General features: G+C 43.2%; 1 protein-coding gene and 7 non-coding genes across 8 annotated transcripts in view; 3 read left to right on the forward strand and 5 right to left on the reverse strand.

The window, feature by feature from the left end:
• Positions 1 to 24,211, forward strand: part of LOC145362417 (uncharacterized) — a 1,142,232-nt gene that overhangs the window by 978,097 nt on the left and 139,924 nt on the right. The window lies entirely within an intron of this gene.
• trnaf-gaa (transfer RNA phenylalanine (anticodon GAA)) lies at positions 3,403 to 3,475 on the reverse strand. Its single transcript has one exon. It is a non-coding gene; the product is annotated as a tRNA-Phe (tRNA).
• On the forward strand, positions 4,426 to 4,496 carry trnag-gcc (transfer RNA glycine (anticodon GCC)). Its single transcript has one exon. It is a non-coding gene; the product is annotated as a tRNA-Gly (tRNA).
• On the forward strand, positions 4,927 to 5,000 carry trnan-auu (transfer RNA asparagine (anticodon AUU)). The gene has a single exon. It is a non-coding gene; the product is annotated as a tRNA-Asn (tRNA).
• trnae-cuc (transfer RNA glutamic acid (anticodon CUC)) lies at positions 7,276 to 7,347 on the reverse strand. The gene has a single exon. It is a non-coding gene; the product is annotated as a tRNA-Glu (tRNA).
• Positions 8,316 to 8,388, reverse strand: trnak-cuu (transfer RNA lysine (anticodon CUU)). The gene has a single exon. It is a non-coding gene; the product is annotated as a tRNA-Lys (tRNA).
• On the reverse strand, positions 18,742 to 18,814 carry trnaf-gaa (transfer RNA phenylalanine (anticodon GAA)). The gene has a single exon. It is a non-coding gene; the product is annotated as a tRNA-Phe (tRNA).
• Positions 19,587 to 19,668, reverse strand: trnal-aag (transfer RNA leucine (anticodon AAG)). Its single transcript has one exon. It is a non-coding gene; the product is annotated as a tRNA-Leu (tRNA).

Consider the following 24,211-nt stretch of genomic DNA (forward strand, 5'->3'; position numbering starts at 1 on the left):
AGGTTTACTTCGATAGACACATGAGCGAAACAAGGATGGAGGGTTATAGTAGAGGGTACCAAATAGGGTCAGAGCCTCGGGACGACAACGGAAATGTAGAATTACATGTTAACGTTTTTGTCTTTTTATTCCACAGGTGTTGGTCCACCTTGTTGTCAAACGAGGGGCATGCACACGGTGGGTCGTGCGTGGGCTGCTCTTGGAGGTTCCGGGAGTGGCCTAGTACTTCGTGTCGGTGTGTGTGCTTGATCCTGGACCAGTAGACGGGCGCCGCAACAGCTCAGTGACTATCACTGCTCGCTGTGCAGATACATGGATTTGGGCCTGTGTCTGTGGGAGTTTGCACATTCTCCCTGTGGTTGCGTGGGTTTCCTCCGGGCACTCCGGTTTCCTCCCACACCCCAAAGATGTGCTCTTAGGCTGATTGGTATACCAAATTGACACTATTCTCCCCTGAATCTGGCTAAGTTACGGGTTCCACTCACACACACACAGGGCAGGGTAGGTCTGGGAGGATGCGACGGCACGGGCTCGTTGGGCCGAAGGGCCTGTTTCCCGTGCTGGGTTGTTCTTTGTTCTTTATAATACTGGAAATCATGTTACATAACGACGACCGTAAAGTGGAAAGATTGAAAGTGAATGTCAGGTAGTGTGAGGAAAGCTGTGTGGAAAGGGGAAACGTTTCCAGTGCATTCACAACTACAAACCATAAAGGTTACACAGAATGATATCAATAACTGGGTAACATGGACAAGGACAATGAACACAGAGAAATATGACTTACCAGTGACACCAACTACGGCAAGGATCGGGTAGTAAATCCTTTGGCTATCGTAGAATACCCAAACGATACGAAGCTCAAGTGGTATAATCCAGAACATGGCTCAGAAATTCAATGATCGCTGGCTGTACTAGAGACCACTCCCAGTTAAACAATATTGCATAGACAGTGAAAATTCCTATTTATAAATCTTCTAATGTCCCCATTGAAACAATTAAACCGTGTGCTGAGGGACATGAATCACAGTCTCTGAACAAACAAGATGACTTCATCTTTTCTTGCAAATTACATGGTTACTGTCCTTTTAACTCATGCTAAAAAATCCGAATAAAGGCAAACATTTTGGTTCATGCACTTTGGCAAAAAAGAGGAACATCGATTAACAATGTGTTGCTGAACTGAAGAGAGTTGAAACCATTGTGAATATTGCTGTCACACATTGTCAGCCTTTCCATTTTCCAGCAGATCTCTAAAGATGGATAAGTCAATAGCGGGAACAAAATAGTGAGGCTGAAATCATTTTGTATGCAAGAACATACAACAGAATGGTTGTCAATAAATACTTACATATTAAATGTTCTTCAGTTGAAACACATGAACTGTTTGGTGTTTCCATGCATTCAGGGAAGGCAGAGATGGGCTAAAGGTTATCACTGGGAAAACTGAAGGGCAATTGCTAAAAAAGATCATTTCTCCAAAAGGGGTTATTAGAAAATAGAATATTTAAAATAAATAAACACACAAATGTCTATGATATTTATTAGACATAGAACCATAGAATTCCTACAGTTCAGAAAAAAAGGCCGTCTGGTCCAAAGAGTCTGCATCCCACCCAGGTCCTCCCCTCTGCCCTATCCCCGTTAGCTCCACACATTTTCCATGGCTGATCCATATACTCTAAGGGAAAATAACGGGCAATTTTGCATGGCCAATCCAACTAATATGATCTGTTGTAATATAAATGAGGGACGGGTTTTGTGCAGTAATACAGAGACAGAGCCGAATGCACCAGATATCGATACAGCACCTGTACTAATATGAATGCAGACTGGGTCCAGTTCAGTCATTACTGAGAGAGTGTACACAGTATATTACTAACCAGCGTGGTGTTTTCTCATCTAAATAGAGACATGACATACTCAGTTTTGACAAAGACAAGGTCTTTGTGAAGGATAAAATGTGAAGGATAAACTTGTATTTGGTGAATAATAAATCCCAAATACAATAAAAAGCAGGTGATTCATGAATAAATGAACATTTTAAACGGCTTTCATCAGCTTCTCTGGTGGTCTAGTAGTTAGGATTTGACGTTTTTACTGCCGCAGCCCAGGTTCGATTCCTGGTCAGAGAATGTAGATTTATTGCTATGCAACAATCCGGCTTTACTTCAGGTCAACAACTGTCAGAGTCAGTATGAGGGAGATTTCCTTGTTTGCGTCTGAATTGGAAAAGTCACATGTAAAGAACCAAAAAGAAAATAAGAGAGCGATAGGCTTGAAAGTGCTGATGATACAAAATGCTGATACGGGTTAAAATCTGGCTGTTAATGGGGGAAATTTTATTGTTTCTACCGACATAAATATCTCGCAGATCTGGGTGCAAATCTCTGCTTCAATGACAAGAAAACTTTTAATTAAATAAAATAGTAAACTCTCCCACCTCCAGCGAAGTGGAGGCAGTTTTCACTCAGAAACCAGTAACTGTGAGTTTAACAATGTGTGAAGGAGAAAGACTCAGTTTGAGCGGTGACATTGCGGGAGGAATGGAGTGCTGGAGTTCACCCAGAAAAGCAGCAAAGTTTTAAATCAATGGTGTCCAACGTTGGATGGTCCATTAACGGTGATAATTTAATGTTATTCGGCAGAATCACTACAGGATGGTTTATCACAGATTGATGCTAAAACTTTGAATGGAGTGAACTGCAGTAACATTGAATGCAGTAGAAAGGGCAGCACGGTAGCACAGTGATTAGCACTGATGTCTCACAGCACCAGGGACTCAGGTCCTCGGGTCACCGTCTGTGCAGAGATTGCACGTTCTCCCCGTGCCTCCGTGGGTTTCCGTTTTCCGATTCAAAGATGCGTGTTTTAGTTTGATTGGCCATGCTAAATTGGTCCTAGTGCGAGAGGGATTAGAAGGGTAAATATGTGGGTTTACGGGGAATAGGGCGTGGGTGGGATTGTTGTGGGTGCGGACTCGATGGGTCGAATGGCCTTCTTCTGGAGGAATCGAAAGAGGTAATGCAAATATACATTGTTTTGGATGAAACAGCAGGTCAACTAAATGTATTTTCACTGCCATGTAAAAGCGGACCTGACATCTGCACTGAAATGTGATGAGGTTGGAAAAATTCAGGACGTTACATGGCATGTGTGCATAAGGAAACAAAGATAATCCTTCACCTCCATCACCTTTCATTAACATTGGGAATGTTTAGAAATAGAGGGAGTTTTTTAAAAAGCGAAATCCAACAAGGTGGAAATACAACAACAGGGTGGCAGGGTGGAAATTGCGGTGGGTATTTAGTCTGTTGCAGTTTGTGTTAATTGATGTTTGGAAACAGTGCGAGATAAAATGCAGCACTGTTCAGCAGATAGCACAGAAAACCAGCAAGAGGATCCTATCGAAACTCGGGATTGAACCAGGGACTTTTAGAGCTTCAGTCTAATGCTCTCCCAACTGAGCTATTTCGGCTGGTTGGTAGACTGGAAGCTTCCGTCTCCCAAATATCTAAGAGAGCAATGATTTCTGCCTATTCGTTAATGCATCATTTTCAGGTGTTCACCTGATTTGCTTTAAACGTCATGAATATTTTTTTTTTCAAAACTTTAATGCAGTGGGAAACATCATTATTCATTTTGACAGGAGGAACCAGCAGAGACAATGTAATATCAATTACTGTGGGCAAAAGATGGGCTTCTGGAGCCAGTCTAGTTGTTTCTCCAGTAAACCGGATGTTCTTGCCCTGAGGTCATCACCCTGTTTCTGTAGTACGGTGGTTATCACAAGACCCAGATTAATTCTGTAAATATCTGGGTAGAAATGGGAATGATGGGATGTGTACACGATCCGATTTCAGTTTCAGTTAGAAAAATCAAGCCCATCACCTTAATTCTTGGGCAGGCAACACAGTCTCACTGTTTGTAATCCTGTTATTTATATCATGATGTGGAGACGCCAGTGTTGGATTGACGTGGGTACAGAAAGCATTCTCACAACACCAGGTTAAAGTAAAACAGAACAATTTGAATTACGAGCTTTTGGAGCGCTGCTCCTTCATCAGAGTGTTTAACTCGGCAGTCAGAAATTCACTGTGTGTGTGCTCTCGAAAGGGGCCACTTGCACACACTGCTTTACTCCAGCAAATTGTTCAGTTGGTATTGTTTCTGTTCGTTGTTCTTCACGAAAACGACACAGGACACAAAACTGCATTCAATCTGAGCTGTGAGACCAAAACGCAAATCCACTTTGGCAGCGGTGGGATTCGAACCCACGCCTACGAAGAGACTGGAAGAGGCTTGCGCGATGTTGCGTGTGAGATTTGAGTGAGAGCATTCGTGGAACGAAAGGACAAAGTGAGGAAATGACAATGCTGCTGAGTGTGAAGGAAGAGAGAGCATGTGGGGGTCGGACTAACCAGAGCAACATTGGTGGTTCAGTGGTAGAATTCTCGCCCGCCACGCGGGAGGCCCGGGTTCGATTTCCGGCCAATGCAAAGCTTCTTCTTTCTCCGTTCACTCTGTATATTGAAGCGAATCTCCTGTCAAAATTGGGGGAAAACAAGCGAAATATTAAGTCTTGGAGCTAAATCCTGAGGGAAATGGGTCACAATATTCGGAAGGAGGTGCAGTTGTGAATGGTGTTAGTGATGATTGAGTGGAAAGTATTGGATCTTTGGGCTCCTGGTGGTTAGTTCCCTTCCCTCCCGCTGAATTCCTGCCTGTGATAAGAGACATGGATTCATTTTACCTGCCCGTTCATCGGAGAAACACACTACAGCAGTGCTGCAGGATCAACGGAACTAAACAGACTTGCACAGAATTGTAAACAGTGCGGTCATGCTGCAGTTCTGGAACAGGTTTTCAGAAATTGAATTGTGGTCATTGACGCACTAGTTTAGAATATATTTAACCTCTGTTGTTTCGGTCTCTGTAGCGCAACTGGTCAGCGCGTTCGGCTATTAACCAATAGGTTGGTGGTTTGAGACCACCCAGGGACGGAATTTTACTATTTTCTCACCATCAGCATTCACGGGTAAACAGTTGCCTGCTTCAACTCATTGAAAAGTCTGGAACTACGAGAGAGAGTTTGGTAGTGCACAAGCTGAGACATTGTATATGCCTCTGATTCTGTGTGTGGCCTTGTATCTTTCGAGTTACCAGGATCTCTATATGTCTGCGCCTGAATCTTGGTGTATCTCAATCTCGTGTGCCCCTACATCTATATGTGTCCCTGACTCTGTGCATGCCCCCCTGTTTCTCTGTAGGCGCCAATACCTGTGTGTGTGTGTGTGTGTGTGTGTGTGTGTGTGTGTGTGTGTGTGTGTGTGTGTCTGTAAATGTCTGATTCTTTGTGCCTTTTTTAAGACTAAACCGTGAAAATGTCTGACAAACGAATTGCAGAGGGCAGCAATGTTTACCCAGTAAGATTCTGAATTTGACTAACGTCTGGTAACTGCATCGAATGTACAATTTGAAGTTTCAAATAATCCCAACTTCAATCTCCAGACATTATCTCCCAATGGGAAATAAAGAACACGATTTATCTGAGGTGCCTGGTTATAAAAAGGGCGAATTCGCCAGCCGAGATCCTTCTACAAACTCCAATCTCGGACAACATCGTTCAATATTCATATTTCAGTAACCGGTTCGCAGACTCAGAAGTCCGAGCTCCTGCAGTCACTTTGGTCCGCCAGCAGAAGGTGGTGTTGTATCACTTTAATCGCAAGGTTAGTGCAGCAGGTTTGAGGAGATATTTGAAGAAAATTGATTTCACTGTTTCCATGGAAAGGGAACAATCAGTAAAGCAATGGCATTAATATCTCTGTCAGTAAGATTCACAGGGAGATTTGGCCGAAGGATAGTGAATTTAATACTTGCATTCATATTTACCTTCCGGCTAGTGAACATGTCGATTACCAGCTAATTATTGTATAACCTTACATTTTAGTGATTTAAAAATTTGTCTATTTTCTCATCCAGACATTATCAAATAATATTTCATTATAATTGGACACATATCTCTTTTTCGCTGGATTTTCCATTCCTCGGTGCTCATTTTTTCCCCTTAGTCCGTTTAGAAATCCAGCCGAACCCTGCCTCTATGTTATGTTCTGTGTGTATTTAAAATGTAGTTGCTTGTTATAATTTTTGACTTCAGCGCAATTCGAGCTCTAACTCACTCTGATCTATAATAAACACTGCAAATTGCATGAGCGGCTCAAAATGACTAACTGTGCACTGATTTGAGTTATTAGCTCATTGTACCAATCTCACTGTCGAATGCTGACACGGGATTTTATTAAGTGTAATCGCAGACAATCCAATTTTCTGTTCCGAGCTGCAATCTGACTCTGAATGTAACTCAATGGGAGTTTGGGGCTAGTATTTCATGGACATTATCATCTCAGTATCCATCAGAATTCCCCATGCCCTCCGCATCCCCCTCCCTCCACACCCCCAGCCCCTCCCTCCCCCCACCTCCATCCCCTCCCCCACAAACCACAACCCGTCGCCACCCCACCCCCCACCCCACACCCCCCACCCCCCTCGCCCCGGCCCCAGACCAACACCATTTATTAATCTCGATTCCACGTCTTCAATTCGCCATCATTAGTTTTAATATTTATCGATGAGTTGGAGCGATGGAGGCTGAGAGGGCGGGGCTAAATACGCGGGGGTTCAGTGAGCTTTCAGAACTGGTGGAGTCACCAACTCCCACCCACTTTGACACGGTGCTACTCCATTCTGGAACGGGATTGATGATAAACTGTCAGCTGAACAGAACATTATACTCACCATGTAATCAGTTTCTGGAGGTGAATGTATTTGAAAGCAAAGGAAGGGAATATCATTTACTGCAGATGATAGAATGACTGTGTGACTATATCTGTAGTGACAGTGACCTGGGATGAATCAATGGAGACGGTAATGATGATCAATGAGATACAAATCTCAGATATCACAGCAGAACTGTGAAAAGCTCATGTTGTTCAGCAGATTTCCCACAAGAAGCTATAGAAGAGGCAGAGGCTACGAATGATCTTTGAGTGTGGTGAGCTACAGTGAAATGTAGTGGAGTAGAATGTATTATTTATTTTTGACAGGAGGAAGCAGCAAGGGGAATGTAAATATAAATTACCGGGATTGGGCCAATGGGTTTATTTTGTTTCTCCAGGTAGTTCAAATTGACACAATGATCGCTCCTGTTTTCCATCAGGAAGGAATTTCAGACGCTGCTAAATCTTGGGCTGATCGGCAGCAATAAAATCTACATTCCCTGACCGGGAATCGAACCCGGGCCGCGGCGGTGAGAGCGCCGAATCCTAACCACTAGACCACCAGGGAAGATATAAGCAGCTGTCTTAATCCGACCGATACATTGCAACGTTTTTCAAATTCTCGAGAAAGGCTTGTCGAGGAAAAGGAAACTCATGTTCAGATAGAACAGGAATGACTCGTTCAGCCAACAGCAAATTACTGCAAATGCTGGAACTTAAAAAAAAACTTAAAATTCTGGAAAATCTCAACAGGCGGAACAGCATCTCTGGAGAAAGAATTTAAGACAATGTAATTGAGTCTAAACTGCCCTCTGAAATGGCCCAACAAAATAGTTAGTTCAGTGGGAAATAGGGATGGACAACAAATACTGACAATGAAATCTATATTGTGTTAGCAGCATTTTATGAAATAATTAATAATTTTCATTTTGTTTCATTTCATGTCAGACAGGGTGACATGTTCGGGGCTCTTATTTAAAACCTCAGCCCTTTAACTATTGAGACAGTTATGGTTCAGTCAGAGAAAAGTGATCCACTGTGATCCAAAACAAGGAGTTGTAGTTGCTGCAAATTCCACCTCAAAACGGAAAATGTTGGAAAATTCATCAGTTTCAACAGTTTCTGTGGAGAGGGAAAGGGAGTGAATGATACAGGTTGCTGACCTTTGAAGCTAACCGGAAGAAATTGATGATTTAATGGTTTACAAACAATTACAGAGTCAAGGAAAATAGAGAGAGAGAGGAGGGAAGAACAAATAGTCTTCTTATCGGATGGAAGGCTGGAGTGATTGAATTACAATGGAGATGATTGTTGTTTCCACTGACACAATCTCGCAGATCTGGGTTTAAACCTCATAATAAATGAGAACAAAATCTCTCGCTGAGTTCAGCGCTAAACTTACCGTTTTCTTTCATTCACAACTGTGAGATGAACAACGTAGAAAGGAGAGAGAGACTCAGTTTGAGCCGTGACACTTCTGGGGGAACGGAGAGCTGGAATTCACCCAGGAATGAGGCAAAGTCTAAAAAATATTAACACCCAACGTGGGGCTCGAAGCCACAATCCTGAGATTAAGAGTCTCATGCTCTACCGACTGAGCTAGCCAGGCACATACCCTACAGTCCTTTTCTTAACCTGAAATGCATGGAGAAAATATGACTTTTCCGTTTGGTGTCTCAGTTTGTTCAGATTTCAATGAATCATAAGAACATAAGAAATAGGAGCAGGAGTAGGCCATCTAGCCCCTTGAGCCTGCCCCGCAATTCAATAAGATCATGGCTGATCTGAAGTGGATCAGTTCCACTTTCCCGCTTTCTCCACATAACCCTTAATCCCCTTGCCTACCAAAAACCTATCTACCCGTGACTTAAATATATTTAGCGAGGTAGCCTCCACCACTTCAACGGGCAGAGAATTCCAGAGATTCACCACCCTTTGAGTGAAGAAGTTACTCCTCAACTCCGTTCTATACTGCACCCCCCCCCCCCGACACTTATTTTGAGGCTGTGCCCTCTAGTCCTGCTGCCCTTTCTGAGACAGAATCCCCAAAGTTTCTATCCATCCCTCTCAATCATCAATTAAATCATTTGCATCTTTCAATTCTGAGCTTCACCTTTCCCAAACATTCCAACCTCCTCTGACATCATTCACCTTATTTTTTTTTTGTTCGTAATAATTTAGCCAGGGGAGGGGCCGGGGGAAAAACCTTCTCAAGATTTTCATGTCACACTGTTTCCCAGTTTCAGATTTTTCAATAAGATCATCTCTGATTATTCTAAACTCCAGAGCGAACAGACTCATCCCACTGAATCTCTCCTCTCAGGAGAAACACAGAAATCAATCGCCCCACAGCGTCTGTGAAGGGAACAACATCTAAATCTTCCAGCTGGATGAACTGGCAGCGGAGCTGGAGAAGTCAGAGATGTAACACTAACGATAAACTCTGAAGAACATACATGTCAGATGCACAACATTCATGTCAGATACACACACAGCACACATGTCAAATCATATCACTTTCAAGTTGCGTCTTTTAACTTCCTGCTCTCCACCTCAGACATTTCCCCATTCATCAAAAATCTCCTACGTCAAACCCCATCCTGCTCCTCAACCCACTGATAATGTTACTCGTACCGCAAACAGCTGGCAGCATTTGGCTCCATAGCTCAATTGTGAGAGCACTGGTCTTGGAAACCAGGAGGCGCGATTTCAATTCTTCCTGGAACCTCCACGCAAAGTTTAGCTAATATAAGCTGCAAGAAAAAGCAGTGGACTTGTATGATAACTGAAATGAGGCAGTAATACTCCAGATTTTAAGAAAGTTCACCGTTCGAAAAAGTGAGAGGAGGACAAACGGAAGATCTCTCTTAACGCCCCAACTGCGATGGACCTTCAGAAGGTTATAGGTTTCAAGGAGATCACCAAGTTACGAGGGCCAGCGCATCCTTTGAAACAATTCTCATGGAAATATAAACAACGTTGAGTTAGGTCCATTATGTGAGATTAAAAGTGATAATCTGTGACAGGTGAATGACAGAGTTCAGGAAATTTCAGCCACTCCCACTCAAAATTGGATTTGCGTTTCATAACGCCACCTAATGTACAAATACACGTGTTAAATATACATCTACAATCTCAAGTCACGACCTCCCATGGAAAAGAGAAATAGAGTTCCTGCACAGTGACTGCTGATAAAGTGGCAAACTGACCAGCCGAGCTCCTGTTGGAAACTTCAATCCCAGACAATTTTGTCCAATATCCACACTTGAGCAAATGGTTCCCAAGTGCAGGCATCCAGCGACTGAATGCTGACGCATGAGACCAGCGCTGTGAGTCGCCAGCAGATGGTGAAACTGTATCACTATAATCATGTTTGCAGTGAAAAAGATTTTCAGAGTTTTTTTTTAAGGGTAGGAAAAAGTGAATAAAAAGTCGTTTACATATTTTCCAGTAACTTACGGCGTGGAATGGTTATGAATAGAATACTTACTTTGTTATTCCTGCTAATAAAGATGTGTGTTTTCGGCTAATCAATCCATTACATTCTATTTTATTATTTTAAATACTTGTTCAGAATTCATTAAAAAAAATCACAACTGAAGATAAATCTATTTTTGTCCGAATTTTTCAACAATTATTTACTTTTCAGACCCTTCACAAACAAAGACCAACCTTGCTTATATTCTGTTCTATGGGGAAGATTTGCAACCACCTTTGCCAAATAATCCATTCATCCATGAATCTCTACTCCAATCTGTTCAATTCGCCATTGCTAAATCCGGTAATGAACAATGTGCAAAGGGGGTGGGACTGTTTGGGCTGAGTGTCGAGCTGAGCGGGAGGGTGGGGGTGTGGTGAGGTGGGGTGGAATTGTGAAGAGAGTTCACGGGGGTTGAGTTTTGAGATTCATTTCATTGAGGGAGTTGTGTTGCAGCTGAAGTGAAATGCAAACATCCGCGCAAGCTAACAGAATGGTACAAAACTGGAGGTCAACATGATGTCCAGGCTGGTTCATTAGTATTAGCTGATTTGAATCTGGATTTTTTTCTGGACTCAATTCATTTTTTTATTTGTTTTTACAATTTCAATACACGTTTTAATCAGAAATGGTGACACAAAATATGTCTACACTGTGTATGTTTCACTGAGATATTGTTTCGTGCAGAACACGAGATAATCACCCTGTTCTAACGAAAAATATGTTTATTCTGTAAGTAATTTCACAATTGCAGTAAATGGAGATCTGATCACATTCTTTAGATCCTCTCTGAATTGTGTCTGGGTCACTGCGTAAATGTATGTATTGGTGCAGCAACTCAGAAGTTGGAGCATAAATCCTAATTCCTGCACAAATGCAGGAATATAGAAATGAATTAAGTTTACATTATATAATCGTTGGCAAAAGGAGTGGATAAGTAACACTGACCATAGTAGGATAAAATTTCCTGATAGAGCAAAAAGTAAGATAATGGATTTTCTTCTCTTCACTGTCTCTGGGTCCTTTGAACTATCCATACGCTTGTGGCTCTGAAGTCTCCTGCGGAATTTGGTCGACCCTAGAATGTGTTTAATGGTGAAAACATTCAGCAACAGAATCAACAAAAAAGGAATGAATGGTGTTAAAATATAATGCAGATTTTCAACGGCTCCCCATGCTGCAGAAGAGAGGGCATCAAAGTCTACATAACAAAAATGGGGAGTATTCTGAAACACATACCTATCACCATACATGAAATACCAGAAAATGTTCTTTACACTGAATAGCACACTCACAGTTCCGAGAACCACTGTTGCAGTTTTCTCAGTGCAGTATTTTATTTTCAGCTTCTGACAAGTAATAGCCACAAATCGATCAAAGGTGAAAGAGACAGTGAACCAGACAGAGCAATCAGTGACTGCATAAAGCAGCACAGCATGGATATTACATATTTTAATGTGGTAAATGATTACAAAATCAAACTTAATGGGAATTTGCCTCAATATGAGATCGATGATAATGACCAGTAGATCCGCTGCTGACATGGAAATGAGGTAACGTATCACACTTTTGGAAAGACCACACTTCCCTCGTGACAGGATAAGAATCGTCAATACATTCACTGTGAGGAAGAGAAACACAATTTACTCGTATTTTAGACTGAGCACAAGAGAAGCAATCTCTCAGGATCCTCGGGAACAGCTGAAACATTTTTATTAAATCCACCCCAGAATAGAATGAGTCCACCTATTCTGCTCGAGACAATGTTCACAGCAGAAAAGCCCCGCAATGATGTAGCAAGAAGCCACATTCACCAGTTCATAAAATCCCCAATTTGCTTCCTTCTTCAGATTTGTATATGGGGGAAAATGGTGCCAGTAGGTTTGGAGCAAATGTTTCTGGTCTGGATGACTCTGCTTTGATTGTGTTGAAGGCTGTGCAGTTGAAAATGTTGAATCAGCTGATTTGGAATTGATTGTGAATCATAGGTGGCATTCTCTGGGTTGCTGCCTAGTACCAGAAGGGCTAGGAATAACGAGATCATGCAGCTGAATGCATGGTTGAGGGATTGGTACAGGGTAGAGGGCTTTACTTTTGTAGACCACTGGGAGGTATTTATGACAGAAGGGCAACTGTGTAGGAGTGATGGGGAGAATTTGAATGGGAGAGGGACAAGTGTCTTAGCAGGGAGATTAGCTGGGGTGTTTAGGAATGGTTTAAACTAATAGGGAGGGGGGGTGGGGATGTGACTGATAGCTCATGAGACATTGGGGCCGGGAGTGAGTTGGGTGAAAGGAAAATTATCAGGGAGAAGGAGGTTCCGAGGGACACTGGTGGGTTGGACTGTGTCTGTTTCAATGCGAGGAGTGTGACAGGAAAAACGGATGAGCTTAGGGCCTTGATGTTTGTGAGGAAGTTAGATGTGGTGGCAGTAACGGAGGCGTGGTTACGTGAAGGTCAGGACTGGCAGCTGAATGTTCCAGGGTATAAGTGTTTTAGGTGTGACAGAGGAGGGTTGAGGAGAGGTGGAGGGGTGGCACTGTTAGTAATGGAGAACATCACAGCAGTGCAGAGGGAGGAAATATGAAGGAGTTAGGGATTGAGTCGCTGTGGGTGGAGTTGAGGAATAAAAAGGGAGAGATTACGATGCTAGGGGTATACTATAGGCCACCCAACAGCCCGAGGTCAGTGGAGGAAGGTATTTGCAGGTGCAGATAGGTGCAGAAAGAATAAGGTGGTTGTAGTGGGTGACTTTAATCTTTCTGGAGTGGATTGGAAGGGGCCTAGAGCTGGGGGTACGGAGGGAGAGGAGTTTGTAAAATGTGTGTTGGAAAGGTCCCTAGAGCAGTACGTAACTAGCCCGACTAGGGAGGGGGCTATACTGGATTTAGTGTTGGGTAATGAGCCGGGGCAGGTGGTTGAGGTAGAGGTAGGCGAACATGTGGCTAACAGTGACCACAAGTCCGTCTACTTTAGCATAAAAATGGGAAGGGATGAGTGCCGTCCGAAGGGGAGGGTGCTGAACTGGGGGAAGGCGAGCTATAGCCGGATTAGGAGGGAGCTGAAGGACACTGATTGGGAGGGACTGTGAGCTGGCAAGTCCACGGTTGGCAAGTGGGAGGCTTTTAAGGGCAAACTGAAAATGTTGCAGGAAAGGCATGTTCCGGTTAAGCGGAAGGATGGGAAAGGTAGAATTAGAGAGCCATGGATTACAGGAGGTATCGAAGACTTGGTCAGGAAGAAGAGGGAGGCGTACGTTAGGTCAAAGCAACTGGGAACGGAGAGTGCGCTGGAGGAATATAGAGAGAGTAGAAGGGAGCTAAAAAAAAAAGGGGAGTTAGAAGGGCGAAGAGAGAGCATGAAATGGCTTTGGCTGATAGGATTAAGGAAAATCCAAAAGCATTTTACTCCTATATTAGGAGCAAGAGACTGGTTAGAGGGAAAATTTGTCCTCTTAGGGACAAAGGAGGGGAGTTATGTATCGAGTCGGAGGGAATGGGGGAGATCCTGAATGAATACTTTGCGTCGGTATTCACGAAGGGGAGGGGTTCGGTGTCGTGTAGTGTCTTGGAGGGAGCTGTAGATCAGTGGCAGGAAATATCCATTACGAGGGAGGAAGTGCTAAGGTTTTTAGGTAGCATAAAAACGGATAAAGCTCCGGGGCCTGATGGTATTTATCCCAGGCTGCTGAGGGAGGTGAAAGATGAAATTGCTGGGCCTCTGACGCAAATCTTTGTCTCTTCTTTGGACACTGGTGAGGTCCCAGAAGACTGGAGGGTAGTTAATGTGGTGCCGCTGTTTAAAAAAGGTAGTAGGGATAACCCGGGTAATTATAGACCAGTGAGTTTGACATCGGCGGTAGGAAAATTATTAGAAAAAATTTTTAGGGGTAGGATGTATGAGCATTTGGAGCGTTGCAATCTGATTAGGGATGTGCAACATGGCTTTGTTAGAGGGAGGTCTTGCCTTACGAATCTGGTAGAATTCTTTGAGGAGGTGACAAAAACGGTTGGCGATGGGCGAGCCGTTGATGTCATCTATATGGATTTCAGTAAGGCGTTTGACAAAGTCCCTCACGGTAGGCTGGTAGAAAAGGTTAGGGCACATGGGATACAAGGACAGGTAGCTAGGTGGATTGAAAACTGGCTGGGCAATAGGAGGCAGAGAGTAGTTGTCGAGGGGACCTTTTCGGGCTGGAGGCCAGTCACCAGCGGTGTGCCGCAGGGCTCAGTACTGGGACCTCTCCTCTTTGTAGTATATATAAACAACTTGGAAGAGAGCGTACGTGGTGTGATCAGCAAGTTTGCGGATGACACCAAGATGGCAGGATTGGCGGATACCGAGGAGGAATGTCAGGTGACACAGCAGCATATAGATAGGTTGGTATATTGGGCAGATAGATGGCAGATGGAATTTAATCCTGACAAATGCGAGGTGATGCATTTTGGAAGGAATAATGCAGAGAGGAGCTACGTGATAAAAGGTAGACCGATTAGGAGTATAGAAATACAGAGGGACCTGGGAGTGCAGGTTCACAAGTCTCTGAAGGTGGCGACACAAGTAGAGAAGGTTGTGAGGAAAGCTTATGGAATGCTAGCCTTTATAGGAAGGGGTATAGAGTATAGGAGCTGCCGCCTAATGCTTCAGTTGTACAGAACGTTGGTTAGACCGCATTTGGAGTACTGCGTCCAGTTCTGGTCACCTTACTACCGGAAGGACGTGGAGACTCTGGAGAGAGTGCAGAGGAGGTTTACCAGGATGTTACCTGGCATGGAAGGACTGAGTTACGAGGAAAGGTTGGAGAAACTGGGGCTCTTCTCCTTGGAAAGACGGAGATTAAGGGGGGACATGATAGAGGTATATAAAACACTGAAGGGAATAGATAGAGTCAATAGTGGTAGGCTGTTCCCTAGATTGGGGACAATTACGAGAGGTCACGATCTAAGGGTGAGGGGGGAGAAGTATAATTTGGATATGAGAGGAAGGTTTTTCACGCAGAGGGTCGTGGGGGTATGGAACGCGCTACCGAGTAGGGTGGTGGAGGCAGGCACGTTGCACTTGTTTAAGGTTTACTTAGATAGACACATGAGCGAAACAAGGATGGAGGGTTATAGTAGAGGGTATTAAATAGGGTCAAAGCCTCGGGACGACACCGGAAATGTAGAATTACATGTTAACGTTTTCGTCTTTTTATTCCGCAGGTGTTGGTCCACCTTGTTGTCAAACGAGGGGCATGCACACGGTGGGTCGTGCGTGGGCTGCTCTTGGAGGTTCCGGGAGTGGTCTAGTACTTTGTGTAGGTGTGTATGCTTAATCCTGGACCAGTAGACGGGCGCCGCAACAGCTCAGTGACTAGCACTGCTAGCTGTGCAGATACATGGATTTGGGCCTGTGTCTGTGGGAGTTTGCGCATTCTCCCTGTGGTTGCGTGGGTTTCCTCCGGGTGCTCCGGTTTCCTCCCACACCCCAAAGATGTGCTCTTAGGCTGATTGGTGTACCAAATTGACACTATTCTCCCCTGAATCTGGCTAAGTTACGGGTTCCACTCACATACACACAGGGCAGGGTAGGTCTGGGAGGATGCGGCGGCGCGGGCTCGTTGGGCCGAAGGGCCTGTTTCCCGTGTTGGGTTGTTCTTTGTTCTTTGTTCTTTATAATACTGGAAACCATGTTACATTACGACGACCGTAAAGTGGAAAGATTGAAAGTGAATGTGAGGTAGTGTGAGGAAAGTTGTGTGGCAAGGGGAAACGTTTCCAGTGCATTCACAGCTACAAATCATAAAGGTTACACAGAATGATATCAATAACTGGGTAACATGGACAAGGACAATGAACACAGAGAAATATGACTTACCAGTGACACCAACTACAGCAAGGATCGGGTAGTAAATCCTTTGGATATCGTAAAATACCCAAACGATACGAAGCTCAAGTGGTATAATCCAGAACATGGCTCTGAAATTCAATGATCGCTGGCTGTACTAGAGACCACTCCCAGTTAAACAATATTGCATAGACAGTGACAATTCCTATTTATAAATCTTCTAATGTCCCCATTGAAACAATTAAACCGTGTGCTGAGGGACATGAATCACAGTCTCTGAACAAACAAGGTGACTTCATCTTTTCTTGCAAATTACATGGTTACTGTCCTTTTAACTCATGCTAAAAAATCCGAATGAAGGCAAACATTTTGGTTCATGCACTTTGGCAAAAAAGAGGAACATCGATTAACAATGTGTTGCTGAACTGAAGAGAGTTGAAACCATTGTGAATATTGCTGTCACACATTGTCAGCCTATCCGTTTTCCAGCAGATCTCTCAAGATGGATAAGTCAACACCGGGAACAAAATAGTGAGGCTGAAATAATTTTGTATGCAAGAACATACAACCGAATGGTTGTCAATAAATACTTACATATTAAATGTTCTTCAGTTGAAACACATGAACTGTTTGGTGTTTCCATGCATTCAGGGAAGGCAGAGATGGGGTGAAGGTTATCACTGGGAAAACTGAAGAGGAATTGCTAAAAAAGATCATTTCTCCAAAGGGGGTTATTAGAAAATAGAATATTTAAAATAAATAAACACACAAATGTCTATGATATTTCTTAGACATAGAACCATAGAATTCCTACAGTTCAGAAAAAAAGGCCATCTGGTCCAAAGAGTCTGCATCCCACCCAGGTCCTCCCCTCTGCCCTATCCCCGTTAGCTCCACACATTTTCCATGGCTAATCCACATACTCTGAGGGAAAATAACGGGCAATTTTGCATGCCCAATCCAACTAATATGATCTGTTGTAATATAAATGAGGGACGGGTTTTGTGCAGTAATACAGAGACAGAGCCGAATGCACCAGGTATCGATACAGCACCTGTACTAAAATGAATGCAGACTGGGTCCAGTTCAGTCATTACTGAGAGAGTGTATACAGTATATTACTAACCAGCGTGGTGTTTTCTCATCTAAATAGAGACATGACATACTCAGTTTTGACAAAGACAAGGTCTTTGTGAAGGATAAAATGTGAAGGATAAACTTGTATTTGGTGAATAAAAAGTCTGAAATACAATAAAAAGCAGGTGATTCAGGAATAAATGAACATTTTAAAGAGCTTTCCTCAGCTTCCCTGGTGGTCTAGTGGTTAGCATTCGGCGTTTTTACTGCCGCAGCCCGTGTTCGATTCCTGGTCAGAGAATGTAGATTTTTTGCTGTATAACAATCCGGCGTTACTTCAGGTCAACAACTGTCAGAATCAGTATGAGGGAGATTTCCTTGTTTGCGTCTGAATTGGAAAAGTCACATGTAAAGAACCAAAAAGAAAATAAGAGAGCAATAGGCTAGAAAGTGCTGATGGTACAAAATGCCGATACGGGTTAAAATCTGGCTGTTAATGGGAGAAAATTTATTGTTTCTACTGACACAAATATCTCGCAGATCTGGGTCCAAATCTCTGCTTCAATGACAAAAAAAAATAATTGAATGAAATAGTAAACTCTCCCACCACCACTGAAGTGGAGGCAGTTTTCACTCAGAAACCAGTAAGTGTGAGTTTAACAATGTGGGAAGGAGAAAGACTCAGTTTGAGCGGTGACATTGCGGGAGGAATGGAGAGCTGGAGTTCACCCAGAAAAGCAGCAAAGTTTCAAATCAATGGTGTCCAATGTTGGATGGTCCATTAACGGTGATAATTTAATGTTATTCAACAGAATCACCACAGGATGGTTTATCACAGATTGATGCTAAAACTTTGAATGGAGTGAACTGCAGTAACATTGAATGCAGTAGAAAGGGCAGCACGGTAGCACGGTGATTAGCACTGATGCCTCACAGCGCCAGGAACTCAGGTCCTCGGGTCACCGTCTGTGCGGAGTTTGCATGTTCTCCCCGTGCCTCCGTGGGTTTCCTCCAGGTGTTCCGGTTTGCGTGTCAAAGATGTGTGGGTTAGTTTGATTAGCCATGCTAAATTGATTCTAGTGTCAGAGGGATTAGAAGGGTAAATCTGTGGGTTTACGGGGAATAGGGCGTGGGTGGGATTGATGCCGGTGCGGACTCGATGGGCCGAATGGCCTCCTTGTGGAGGACTCAAAAGAGGTAATGCAAATATACATTGTTTTGGATGAAACAGCATGTCATCTAAATGTATTTTCACTGGCATGTAAAAGCGGACCTGACATCTGCACTGAAATGTGATGAGGTTGGAAAAACTCAGGACGTTACATGGCATGTGTGCATAAGGAAACAAAGATAAACCTTCACCTCCATCACCTTTCATTAACATTGGGAATGTTTAGAAATAGAGGAAGTTTTTTAAAAAGCGAAATCCAACAAGGTGGAAATATAACAACAGGGTGGCAGGGTGGAAATTGCGTTGGGTATTTAGTCTGTTGCAGTTTTTGTTACTTGATGTTTGAAAACAGTGCGAGATAAAATGCAGGACTGTTTAGCTGATAGCACAGAAAACCAGCAAGGGGACCCTGCCGAAACCCGGGATTGAACCAGGGACCTTTAGACCTTCAGTCTAACGCTCTCCCAACTGAGCTATTTCGGCTGGCTGACAGAGTGGAAGCTTCCGTCTCCCAAATATCTAAGAGAGCAATGATTTCTGCCTATTCGTTAATGCATCATTTTCAGGTGTTGATCTGATTTGCTTTAAACGTCATGAATACTTTTTTTTTTCAAAACTTTAATGCAGTGGGAAACATCATTATTCATTTTGACAGGAGGAACCAGCAGAGGCAATGTAATATCAATTACTGTGGGCAAAAGATGGGCTTCTGGATCTAGTCTAGTTGTTTCTCCAGTAAACCGGATCTGCTTGCCCTGAGGTCATCACCCTGTTTCTGTAGTACGGTGGTTATCACAAGACCCAGATTAATTCTGTAAATATCTGGGTAGAAATGGGAATGTTGGGATGTGTACACGATCCGATTTCAGTTTCAGTTAGAAAAATCAAGCCCATCACCTTAATTCTTGGGCAGGCAACACAGTCTCACTGTTTGTAATCCTGTTATTTATATCATGATGTGGAGACGCCAGTGTTGGATTGAAGTGGGTACAGAAAGCATTCTCACAACACCAGGTTAAAGTAAAACAGAATAATTTTGAATTACGAGCTTTTGGAGCGCTGCTCCTTCATCAGAGTGTTTAACTCGGCAGTCAGAAATTCACTGTGTGTGTGTGCTCTCGAAAGGGGCCACTTGCACACACTGCTGTACCCCAGCAAATTGTAAAGTTGGTAATGTTTCTGTTCGTTGTTCTTGAAAAAAAAAACACCGTACACATTCCTGCGTTCACTCTGAGCCCAAAACTCAAATATATTTTGGCAGCGGTGGGATTCGAACCCACGCCTCCGAAGAGACTGGAGCCTTAATCCAGCGCCTTAGACCGCTCGGCCACGCTACCACGTGAAACACTGTCACAATAATGTTATTTGATGATAACGTTACTGAAATTCATTAAAAGCAATGGAGCTGGGAAAGACCATCAGGAGGATTGAGCCCGTTCCTTCACTGATTCAGGTAAGTCTGAACTGAGTAACAAACAGAAATCATCTGTCCTTCTCTTTCTGTGTTTGTTCTTGAACTGTTTTACATGTGAAATTTCCAGCTCTGATGGAATCTTGCAAACCTCACTCAGCTGATTCTAGTAGATCTGCTTTCGATCAGAGAGTGAATCAGATCATTATTAATGGTTTGCAGAGATCAAATAATCTTATTTTCCTCCGCGGGAATGGAAACCACGCAACAGTGAGGAAGGGCTGAACACAAACCATTGAACTACCAGAGAAATCGGTGAAAAGTGTATTTCAAACTGACTTAACACAAATCCCTTTGCTTCTTGTTTTCATCTCAAGTCTTTTCCACTTCTGACACGTTCCTCTTTCAACATGTCCTGTTTGGATGGAACGTGATTGTCTCCTTCAACCAATAACAACACGGATTGAGCTGGGTCATGGAATTGATAGTGAGGTGAAATGGTCTCATAAACTGCTGGAGTTTAGAAGTGAGGGGGGAATCTGATCGAGGTATATACAATTCTACATGGGTTGAAAAATAAAGAAAACCAAAACTTTCTTCTTATGGGGCAATCTATGACAAGAGGTCACGTGTACAGTTTGAGAGCCGGTAGATTTAAAACTGAGATGAGGAGCGACTACTTCTCGCACATGGTGGTGCACTGGGGGAACTCGCTGCCCCAGAGTGCGGTGGAGTCTGAATCATTGCATAATTTCAAGAATGGAGAGATTTATTTCTGATAAAGAAAACACATTAAAGGAATGTGGGGAACAGGTGGGGAGGTGGATTTCATATCAAGGAGATGTTAACCATGATCTAGTAGAATAGTGGAGCCGGACCAAAGGGCTGAATTTAACTCCATCGGCTCCAAATTCCAATGTTCCTATGTTTCGATATGTAAGGTTCAATTTTCCAGCCCACCAATCTCATTACTGTGATTCTGTTCAAATATATCTACAATACGGCCTCTGGTTCCCTTTCACCAACAACGCATGTGAACTGTGCAAATAACCTTGTAATCGCCTCATCTCTGGTGTAATAATTCTGTGATTCTCTGTTTCCCTCATATATTTTCTCCAGGTTTCCACCCGACCAGATTTTGTGATGTTTCTTCCCTGTTGGATTTCATTTGTTTCAAATTTCCTATATTTCTAACCATTCCCAATGTTAATGAAGACTGACTAAAGCTCATCCGCATATATTTGAATATGTCTAAAATTATTGAAAACATTTTTTTAATCGAATATAAGGTGGAATTTGTGACCTTTTTGAAAAGCTTAACACCGAGTCAGCTAGGAGTCCGAACATGGAACCGTCTGATTCGTAGTCAGACGCGTTATCCATTGCGCTACTGGCTCACATATCAACTTATGCAAGTTGTTACATATTGTCCGATGCTTCGAAATTGGGCCGAAGTTCTGCCAAAGACTTGTTCTTGTAAGGAAAGGTTTCACCACTGAGATTGTCTTTATTCATTTACAATCATCCCTAATTGCTATAGAATTGAGTTGCTGCGTTAAATCGCCGTGTTGGAATTCAAACCGCTAGCTAAAGGCAGTAAGAAGTCTCACAACACCAGGTTAATGTCCACAGCTTTATTTAGTATCACGAGCTTTCGGAATGCTGATTCTTTATCAGGTGACAGTCAGACAGTAAGACTACCGAACCACTAACCACTCCCTCAGAGAATCGACTATCGAATATTACTTGAACACAATATTTTGCTTGCATATGCCATTAGATTTTACATATGTCTTAGTATGCAATCAGAAAAAAAAGTGTTGTAAATTCTCTGCACACTACGCAGGAAAGGAGATGCTCCTATTTTTCAATCAACACACATTTTATCAGTTTGTGCAGTGGCAGAGCCGGTAAGAGGCTGGAAACCCTGCAGCGAGTAACTAACATTCTGACTCCCTCAAAGCATTCCACCATTTCCAAGGAAAAGCCGGGAGTCTGAGTGAATACTCCCCACTTGCCAGATTGGTGCAGGAACTCACCAAATACGCCATAGATAACACTTTCCAAACTCAATACCGCTACCACGAGTAACATCCGAGTGATTGGTTATTGATCCCGATGTGAGACACAGTTGTTTAAAATTTCCGAGTACAACGTACTTTTATTCATTGTTGGCACTTGGGTTTTTTTGGCCGGCCAGCATTTATTGCCCATCTCTAGTTGCCCTTTTTTCAGAGACCAATTAAGAGTCAACCACGTTGTTGTGGCTCTGGAGTCACATCTAGTCTTGACCACATAAGGACAACAGGTTTCCTTCATTGGGACATTGGTGAGCCAGATGTTTTGTTTTTCAGAAAATCGATAATGTTTTTATGGTCGTCAGCAGATTGGGAATTCCAGAAATATTTATTCAAATTCCATCATCTGATGTGACAGAATTGGAACCCGGGTGCCCAGAACATTAGCTGAGTTTCTGTATTAATAGTCGAGTGATAAAACCACCAGTCCATCACACCCACATCCAGTGAGTGTCCACACCATGAGTTCCAGTAACGTAGACACACCTTATTATGTATGTCTGCAGGGCTCCCGATTGGGCAGCATTGACGTCTCAATCAGGGAGCTCATATTCCTATAACTCCAACTGATGGTTACCGTCAAAGTCATTAAATATGTCTCTCTCTGTCTCTTTCTGTCTTTCTGTGCATCTCTCTCTATCTATCTCTGCCTGTTTCTCTGTATCTCTTACTGTATCTCTGCATCTCGCTTATTCACTGTCTGTCAACACGCTTCTTCTGAGTCTCCTCCTCCCTCTCAGTCTCACTCTCCTTCTCCCCCTCCTACTTTGTCGCCCATTTCTTATTTCTCTGTCTCTCTCTCTACCTCGCTGTGTCTTTTGCTCATGCTGTGTCCATTGTACTCATTCAGTCTCCCTCTTTCAAATTCACTGACGCTCTGTCTCTGTATCCATTTCACTCTGCCTCCCTTACAGTCTCTCTTTCCGTCTTAGTCTTCCTCTCTCATTACAACCTCCCATCTGTCGGCCTCTGTCTCCCTTTCTTGTTCCCTGTCCATCTCCCTCTCCATTTCCCTCAATATCTGTTCCTATCTTTCTCGCTCTGTGAGAGTCCCTATCAGTCTCTGTCCTCCCCCCACCCCCACTCTCTGTTTCTCTCTCTCTCTGTCTCTTTGTTTCTTTCCCTATATCTGTTCGAAACACTTTGAAATCTGTCACGCTCCATGAATTTGTGCCCTTCTCATTCTCTGTCCATCTCCGTCTCCCTATCACTCTCCCTGTTGCTCCCACTGTCCTCTCTCTCTCTTTATCTGTCACTATTGCTGCCTCTATGAGTCTGTTTGTCATTTACAGTTTGAATGTCCAATAGGAAGAGTAATGCGTCTTTGGTTGTAGTGTCATCTCATAATGCGTTGAAGAATTGCAGTAAGTGGATATTTCAGCAGATTTTTCAGCTGCTGTCTGAAGTGAGTCTGTGTCACAGCATAAATGACAGTGTTTGTACAGCAATTTGTGAGTTGCAGAATGAAACCCAATTCCACAACAAAATAATGTAATGATACTGACCGATAGCCCAAATCATGCATTCGGATCCATATAGTGAATACCATTAACGTCGCCCATAACAAGATGAAATTGGCTGATAAACAAAACAGTAAAATAATGGATTTCCTGCGATTCTCCATTTCTGGGTCTCTGGGATTCTCCCCAGTGCTGTGAGCCTGGAGTCTCCTGCGGGCTCTACTACTCAGTAAAATGTGTTTGACGGTGAGACCATTGAACAGCAGAATCAGGACGAATGGGACACATGGGGTTAGAATGTTGTGGAGGAACTCGATCGTTCCCCAGACCAGAGATTTCCTAATATCTGTTCTGACACCACAAAACCAGGGGATGCTCACCATCACATATCCATCTAATAACATAAAATACCAGAAAATGTTCTTTAAAAAGCTCAGCACCGTCACTGTTCCCAGAACCACAGACGCTGATTTCTCAGTGCAATATTTACTACTCAGCTTGGGGCAGCAAATGGCCACAAAGCGATCAAAGGTAAAAGTGACGGTGAACCAGACAGAACAGTCAGTGGCTGCGTAAAGCAGGACGGCGTGGATGTTACACACGGGGAGCGATAGCAAGAAATAGAACTGTTCCCGGTAAAGAGTGGGAATGTGTCTCAATATCAGGTCGAGGATAATGACCAGCAGATCCCCCGCTGACATGGCCACCAGGTAACGAGTGACACATTTGGACAGACCACAGTTTCTGCTCGTCAGTGTCACAATTGTGATTACGTTCACTGTCAGGAAGGGAAATACAGAATAAAATTAGACATGATTGAGAGGAAGAAAATCCCGTTTAGACTGAGGACGGATTAAAATAGAAAAAAATGTAGAGACATACACAAAGAAGAATTATTTTTTTAATCCAAAACTTTGTTTGCAGTGTGAGA

Source organism: Carcharhinus amblyrhynchos, unplaced genomic scaffold, assembly GCF_965287045.1.
Source record: "Carcharhinus amblyrhynchos unplaced genomic scaffold, sCarAmb.v2.hapA scaffold_38, whole genome shotgun sequence".
NCBI lineage: Eukaryota > Metazoa > Chordata > Chondrichthyes > Carcharhiniformes > Carcharhinidae > Carcharhinus > Carcharhinus amblyrhynchos.